The following is a 7,824-nucleotide window of genomic DNA, read 5'->3' on the forward strand; positions in this document are numbered from 1 at the left end:
ATTTTTTAAATTTAAAATATAAACAAATTACAACCCCAAAAGGAACCATTATTGACATAATTAAATGAAAAAATGAGATCTAAATATCTGTTTTTATAAATGTCAGAAGAAAATATGTTAGACATGACTTTTAAAAGTATCTTACATCGACTATATGTGTGAAATTTATAAACTCTTTCTGAAAGAATCAAATTCTGAGCTAATGATTTCTAATGTTATTTGAGTGTATTTCCTCACGAGCTAGAAAAACAATGAGATGTGATCCCGAGCAATTCGGCGTTGGAAAGATACCTTTGCTTGATTGTTGTCTTAATGCCAAACAATTAATCCAACATCACTGAGGGCCTGTTTGGAAAGCCACCGGGTAATTGGAATTATGTATAATTACACACCTGTCCAATTATTTGACCAAGTAATTCTCGCTAGGTGGGAATAGAATGTAATTGAGAGGGTGTAATTATACTCTCCAATTCTCAAGGGAGGGCTGAGAATTGGGTGTAATTACAGGGTTACATTTTAGTTTTTTTTTTTTTTTAATTTCATTTCTCCTTTTTAATTATTTTTTATTTCTATTATTTTTATTTTTTATTTTCTACTTTTTAATTATTTTTATTTTTAAAATATAGTTTTTTATATTATTTATCTTTCATTTCCTTTCTTCTCATTCCCAACCTTAACTTCTTGTAGTTCCATGTAATTGCTCGTATTTTATTTAATTATTTTATTCATTTAGCATAACTGTGTTATTATTCTAATTTTTGAAACTACACCTCTTAATATTAGAAAGAATGAATCATTAACAAACTTGATATATAATGACCGATGTTATTAAAGTAGAATTTTCGGTAATGAGGTTATAGACTATATTTTCCTTTTTTGAATTATATTTACTTTCAGTTACGTAATCCCTACTTTTATGTAATATTGAAATTTGACATAAGAGTATTATGTTAAACTTTTTCTTTTGGATTTTGGATTTTGAATTTAGGTTATATTTTCGGTTTTAATTTATTTGCTTTAGTACTATTGACTTGTTATTTCATATTGCATGCTATTTTTTTCACTTACAATTGATTGATTATTTTTTTTTTTGGTCAAACATTTGAATAATGTTGTGGCATTATATTTATAAATATAATTTTTTTTGGTCAAACATCCAATCCATGATGTCCTCACAAAAAAGTCCTCTTTTAAGTTTTATAATTAATTAAAATTAAAATATTATTAATTTGAAAAATAGATATCAATTATTTTTTACAATATTAGTTATAAATATATGATTATTAAATAGTATATTTTCAAGAAACAATGTGTTATTAAATAATTAATTTAATATCATTTATAAAGGCACATTTTTAAATATTAATTTTATTTTTTTATAATTAAATTTTATTTTTAAATTAAACTAACTGTGCAATTACACTTGTGCAACCAAACAACGTACTTATAATTACTGCAAGAAATTACGATTGACTAACAAATACGTATCGTTGTAATTACTGATACTTGTGTAATTGTAGGTCAGGTAATTACTATCCTAGTAACTACACCAATTCCAATTACCAGGTGGCTTTCCAAATAGACCCTAAAAGGTTTACACTTTATCCTTAAATTATATGCACTGTCAGTATATAAAATTTCTCATACCATCAGGTAACTTTTAAGATAAACATGGTAACTTTCTTAAGTAATTAATACTATACCTTTTTAAATGCCATTATAATTATGAAGAAAGATAGTAAAGCCAAGTTGAGTCCTCTTTAATTTGTACTCTAATCAAAATTAATTCCTAGTGCGTTCTTAACCAAATTTATTTGCTTTCTAAATCTGAAATTTTTCATTAGTTTTCCTGAAAATCATACTGAAATCATTAGTAGTTCTTCCATGCCTCAAATATTTTCTTAGTTGTCGTTGCTTCTTCCCCTTCTGTAACTATGGAATAGGAGTGCAATTATCCCTAACCAAATTCACAAACAACTTGGAAACGTGATTTGACTGAAATGATGATTGAAAGATTAATATTATGGAAGAAGACGCAGGAAAAAAACTAAAGAGATTGAAAAGGAAGATAATGTTGATATAGGAGATTTAGAGCCAATTGGCTTTCACCAATTGGCTTTCACTATATTAATAAGATTAGATCATCATTTTACTATTCACCATTTCAGATTTCTAGGGATTAATTAACAGCGATAATGGAACAGCATGGATTTATAGGACAAGTAGTCAATGGGAGATCCGAGGGCTGAGGAAGACCGGAAACTTTGAAGAGGAGAGAGAGATAAGGAAAGAGAAAACAATATACCTTTGAAATGAAAAATTAATTAGAAAAAAGTTGGTTTATTTGATGGTATAAAAAAGTAGTACATTGACAGCGCACAGAACTTAAAACTCCCTTGTCATTAGCTAAAAGACCAAATTCTTTTCGAGGTACGGTAGCGACACAACCTGTCAACACAAAATACGAATATCTTTTTCGACAGGAATTATGTATGCATTGTAGACATCCACATATACATCACATATATAACACTACGTCACCACCTTTTTGTTAGTGTTTACCTCCTTAATCCCCTATACCCCATCCCTCCTCTCACACTTTCAGTGCATGCCACATCCACTCGTCACAAAAGTTATTAGATGATTATATATTAAATACTTTTTTTATTTTTTAAATACTTTAAAATTTTGATGAATATTCCTCTTGGAATTGAAATTTAACATTCCAGACATGAACTTATTTATTTAACAGCTCTACAATTTGTAAGAAAGTTTATTTTGGCAATTTATTGGCTTTCCATGCGAGTTATCACGCAAAATAAAACATCAAAACCAGAGCAAAAGAATTGAAATGTCTATTTATGGGTACCTTTAATTCATATAATTTTTTTTTATCAAGTTGAATATATTTTAGGGCAACTTGTATACATGCCAAAATACAGCTTGACACATGGAAAATTGGTATTGGAGCACATGGCGGGAGAAGATATAATGATACGAGTTGTCTCATTTAATTCGGATGAAGAACTCTGGTGGTATCCGGAGCTAATCCGCCAAAAGCAGTGGCACCAGGTCATTAACGGAAGAATAACGTTATGTGACCAGCCATATACGGGGCAGACGTTACGATTCAGCATTAAACAATATTTATTGTCCATTATTGATATTTATTAGAATGTAATCATAGCATAAGAAGGGGGTTATTTGTACTAGAAAAAGAAGCTGAAGAGTCCTTAGGAAAGGATATAGCATACAACAGATTACACTTTATTCTTACAAGCTTTTGCTATTTAAATTTACTTTCTTAAGTTGCTTCCTCCCTCCGGAATATTGCCGTAGCCTGAGTATTGTCCCACCGGATAAAGCTCATCAAAGGATTTGCTCCGAGGATTAATCAAGCCCAAGCTTAATTATTTCATTCTTATTTATCTCAATCATTCTATTTATTTATTATCACGTTCCTTTTTTTTAATGATTTATAACTTTATTCATAACGAAGCAAATCACGTATCCTTTAAACTCCTAGATAAATTTTCGTTTCCTCGGTTTTTAGGTTAAACAATTTGGCACCCACCATGAGGCTAACAATAATAGTGATATTGTTTTGTTGCTCTAACCTTTAAACTTACAATTCTTATTTCTTGTCACCATATAAGTCTTGAAAGATGACAAAGGCGAAACCAAGCAGATGGAGTGTTGAACAATGCAAACACTCAGGGAAAGACTCAAACCGCGGAAGACGATCTGACCAGGAACGAACAGATGCAGTAAATTACCTCATGGATCCAAGCACACTGGTGATGATTGTTACGGTTCGCTTTTACGCGGGTTAAGGCATAAAAGTAATCCGAGGTTGTTGGTGCCCTAAATTGGATATTTTAGTGTTTAGAGTCGCCACCTAATTTATTCAAAAGGGAAATTAGGAAAATCGGATTTTAAGAGTTTTTTAGACCGAGAAAAAATTCTTATTAAGTACCAGAGATCGAGGTAAGGGTTCTGGTGATCCCCAGGGAAGGTTTTACGCACCCTGGTATTAAGGATCCGTAGAATACGATTGACCTACGAGCTTCACTGTAAGGTTTATTTATTTTCTTATGTGTTTGAGATTTTCCGCAAAAAATGTAGAGTTTAGCATCATATGTGTATATATATTTTTTAGAAATTCCGGCAAAAAGTCCCTTTATAAATAAGGGGTTTTGGTTTGAAAAAAAAATCCGCGTAAGTGTTCAACTCACTTCATTTTCAGACTAGGACACACCCGGGGTTGCCTCCGAGTAGAATCGCTATTCTAGTCCTAACGATATGAGTTTAGTACTTACGGGTGTTTATACTAATATATAAAATAAAGGATATATTCCCGGTTTGATACATAATATATATATATATATATATATATATATATATATATATATATATATATATATATATATATATATATATATATATATAGAAATAGAGTCCGTTTCTATTAAGTTCCCATTTTTTACGAAGCTCGTAAGTCAATCCATAATCTCACGTACCATAGTCCACAATACCCAAATTTTGGTCCAAAGTCCTTTATTTTCTCAACCACTTACTTGTTCCAGGCCGTTCCAATTTAAAAGAGGCTATTTCTCAAGGTTGGGCTTTATGCCAAATCTGGTTTTTTGGGCCTCTGCCTCACGTGTTCTGTTGGGCTTAAAGCCCAAAATCCTTTATCTGAAATTCTATTTTTTGATATCCCAACTGGCGCAAGGCCCAAATTCTTTTGTTCTCAAAGTTTTGATTTGCCCTTGGTAATTATCAAAATGGTTTAGTTTGAAATCAATGTCCAAATAATTCATCACTTTTGAAAGAGTTTCTTTTTAACCCGAGGGCCCTAACCTCAAATACTTGTACACTTTTTAAATAATCCCTTGTTTGTAGTCATTCTTTAAGAGAACAAGTTTCATTTTTTGGTTTGTAGCCAACTCTATGTCTAACCATTTGGGTTTTCACTATATCATATGGGCTTATTACAAATACAAGAATACACTTATGAAAATAGAAAAGAGATGGAGGAGTAAATGGGTTGATGGGCCTACCAAGCCCGTCAACCTTCCGCCTATCTTTAACCCATAGGTAGGCCTTCAATAGGGCATTTCCCTTGCAGACTTGATGAAAGAGGGAAGTTGGGCCATAGGCCCAACAGGTTTCATGCAAGAGATTAGCCCAAAGGGGTCAAGGTGATTTCACATGTCACAATAAAATAAGAAAAATTAGAAACTGCCATAGGCCTAGTTTTGAACTAAGTTGTACGATAAAGGATTATTAGTGCACGACAATTGAAGCGGTGTATGAGAATGAGAAAAGCATGGACAAAGACAAAGAACTTAAACTCAACTCAATAATGCAAGTATGGCACAACACTAATAAAGGAAAAAGAACTAAGTAACAGTATGTTCTAAGGCAAACCTATCTCAATGTAATCAAACCAATAAGACAGGAGAGCTAACAAAGCACGTGCAAAACATATAACAATTAGAGCCTTATATGAATGATATTCCCATGGTATACATTGATTGCCAAATTTCCACATACACTACACATGAAGAGTCTGAATAATACCATGTATTCACAAGTATATTCCAAGATAACAGAATAAATAGGATCCATAGAGTTAAGGTATTCACATATCAAAGAAACACAAAAATTTTCGCACTCTCAAGGCCATTTGATAGACCCATGGCGGGAAAGGACACATTAGGAGAAACAAGACACCAACATATAGTACAAAGGCAACTTATATGAGTCCACACATAGTGAGTAAAGATATTTTCAAAGTCATATAAGCTTGGTCATGTCCTCATACATTAATAGAGCGTAACGGGCGGCTAAACAATGACATTAATAGTGGCTAACAATGATTAACTAAGAAGCTACCAACGATAAGTTAAACTATGCTAAACCAACATAAACAAAGTGAACATAAACATGGACGGATGTAATACTAAGACTTAAAACTAGCTAAACTATATTTAACTAAACATATTAAGCACATAAACAGTAATAAAACAACAAATAAAACACGAGAGAAAATTAAAAGACAAGAAAGGAGGAGGAGTATTACCTCTCGCAAGCACGGCCTTTGGTCGAGATTGGAGTTGGAATGCTTTTAATCCACTCAAGCTCACCATAATCCACACAAGAACAGAAAATAACTTGCAAAATTTATACTAACTCAAACTATTAAAATTTCAGAGCTAAAAGCCCTAAAATTTAGGTATTTCCAATGTTTGATTGAATATGTGTAAAATACTCAGTCAAAGCCCTTTTTTTTTCTTCCTTTCTTGTGGAATAGTGGGTTCTATTTATAGGGACCCCAAATCTATTCCAAACCCTAATCCACCCATGTGGGATTGGGTCAATTTTGAGAAAAAAATATGCTTGAAATCAAAGACTCAGATTAATCCAAACAAACAATAAAGGGTTCGATTTTGATCCTTTCACTCTCAATCCCAACCCGCTATAACTCGACCAATGAAAACTAAGGCGTGGTATCACAAAACAACAATAACGATTAGTGGATTTCAGAGGTTTAACTGTAAAAAGCTCGTAAATTTAAACAAAAACCAAAAAAAGGGAGGTTTTACCGTCTTAGGGTTTGCTTTTGGCTGAATGGAAAAGAACAATAAATGCTCTTCTCAAATTGAACATGGCGCAGACTGGGAGACCGTGTTCTCTCTGTCAATTTGCCAAAAATGGCGAAGAGAAGTCGAGGCGGCGCTTGAGCCGTTTTAGGGTTTCCTCAGCAAAAGGGGCAAAAGTGTGAACTGAGCACCTCTTTTGTGTTTTATATTAGCGTGTTTGGGCCGGGTCGGCTGAGTTGGGCCTGACCCGGTCCCAGAATCATTAAGGGGCAGATTTTAAAATGTTTCCACCTATATACATGTGATATACGTGTATATTACACGTGTATCCATGTATATATGCATGTATACATCGGGTTTTGGCACGTGTCTTAATAAATAATCAAAATTGAAACTCCATTAAATAATTTAAACCCTTAATTATGGACAACCAATAATTAATTAAATGAATAAAGTCTCAATTTGCGAATATGTCCTTTAATTAGCTTGGTCTTAAGACCAGGCTATTTCAGTTATAGCCCCGAGCTAATTTAAAGCGGATGATTTGCACCAATGACCTTATTTAATTGATCAATGATGTCCTTTAATTATCAAAGGGTAATTTTGCAAAATGACCTTAATTATGGGAATAATTTCCAATCAGGCCATAATTGGGCGATTAATTGATTATTTCAATTTATAGCCTCCAAATAGACAATTTCTAAAATTAAGCAAAATCAAGCATTCATTTAATCATGACAGAATTCTAAACTTGATCAAATATGGTAAAATGAGGAGTAAAATGATTAATTTATTTAATTAATCAAATTTCCTGGATTTTGAACAGAGTGAACTTGCAATTTGGCAATTTGTTTAGTTTAAAAATTAATTAAACAATTGTTAATTCTGTATAAAATGTGCCAATTAATTTATAAATGATTTATAAGATTTATAGGGATCATCCTATCAAAATAAGATGGTGAATAATTTTATAAAATCATTTGGCTTCTAGAAAATGGATATTTTGCTCTGTTCAAATCCCGGGGACCCTGAGTAATTAAAATGAATTTCGGGAGGTTAAAAATTAGGTGTCAATAATGATTTATTTCCAAATGATGATCATGAAGAAGAGGTGGTTGCGAAAGTAGATCCGGCAACGTCTAAAATATTGGAGTTGTTGGAAAAGCAGCAAAAAGCCATTACGGATTTGCAGACAGGAAGAAACAATAATGGAGGA

The sequence above is a fragment of the Lycium ferocissimum genome, chromosome 10, assembly GCF_029784015.1.
Source record: "Lycium ferocissimum isolate CSIRO_LF1 chromosome 10, AGI_CSIRO_Lferr_CH_V1, whole genome shotgun sequence".
Taxonomy (NCBI): Eukaryota; Viridiplantae; Streptophyta; class Magnoliopsida; order Solanales; family Solanaceae; genus Lycium; species Lycium ferocissimum.